This window comes from Etheostoma spectabile, unplaced genomic scaffold (assembly GCF_008692095.1).
Source record: "Etheostoma spectabile isolate EspeVRDwgs_2016 unplaced genomic scaffold, UIUC_Espe_1.0 scaffold333, whole genome shotgun sequence".
Classification (NCBI taxonomy): Eukaryota; Metazoa; Chordata; class Actinopteri; order Perciformes; family Percidae; genus Etheostoma; species Etheostoma spectabile.
Genome location: NW_022605586.1, coordinates 38,553 through 39,281, shown reverse-complemented (window position 1 = coordinate 39,281; position 729 = coordinate 38,553). Strand labels below are relative to the sequence as shown.

General features: G+C 39.5%; 1 protein-coding gene across 1 annotated transcript in view; it reads left to right on the top strand.

Annotated features, from left to right (window-relative positions):
• LOC116686215 (succinate--CoA ligase [ADP-forming] subunit beta, mitochondrial) overlaps positions 1 to 617 on the top strand; it is an 83,086-nt gene extending 82,469 nt beyond the window's left edge. Inside the window, exon 8 of the mRNA XM_032511194.1 lies at positions 1 to 617. This exon is cut by the window's left edge and continues 3,213 nt beyond it. The gene's annotated coding sequence lies outside the window, so the exon portion shown is untranslated.
• Positions 618 to 729: the final 112 nt, after the last annotated feature.

The following is a 729-nucleotide window of genomic DNA, read 5'->3' as shown; positions in this document are numbered from 1 at the left end:
AAACACAACAAAGGCTGTCAGTTGAATGGTGTTTTGAGCTAACGTTATCAATCAAACGATCATAGATAGCGTTAGCTAAAATGTTTTTGAAGCTTTATTATTTCATGGATTTCACTAATTTCAATATGGCACGTTATGTCGTAAACCAAATCTGCACTTTCCTCACATTGGGAAGTGCCACTGTTTCAGGGTGGAACGCTGAGTTTTTGAGCTGTTTAACGCTGAGTTGCTGTATGTCGAGTCTGCTGTCACGCCACGCAGCGGGAGCCGTTTACCTCTCTGCTTCTGTTTGTAACGTCAGACTTCTGGAAGCTGTGTCTCACAAGAACGGTGAAAAGACTAGTTTCTTTCCCTCTTCCTCATCTTCCCTTTCTTCCTCTCCTGTTCTTACCTTTCCTCCTTCCTCTTCCTCCTCTTTCCTTTCCTTCTTCCTATTTCTCTTCTTTCCTCTCCTCCTCTTCCTCCACCAGCGCTCCAAACATAAGCCGACATTGTGAGTTGTACACGTCATTTATTATATCTTGTAAATAACCAAGCTGATAATTCTCTCTCTGTGTAAAATATTTATGCTCCTCAAAAAAAAAATGAAGGAGAAAAAATAAAATACACCAAACGTTTCTGTGATTGATTTGTTTTTGTATTCAAAGACATTTGTCTATTTTAGGAATCCATAGGAGACAACTAAGGTCTATATAAAAGAGACTTCAGATACAGTATTAGGGGACCACT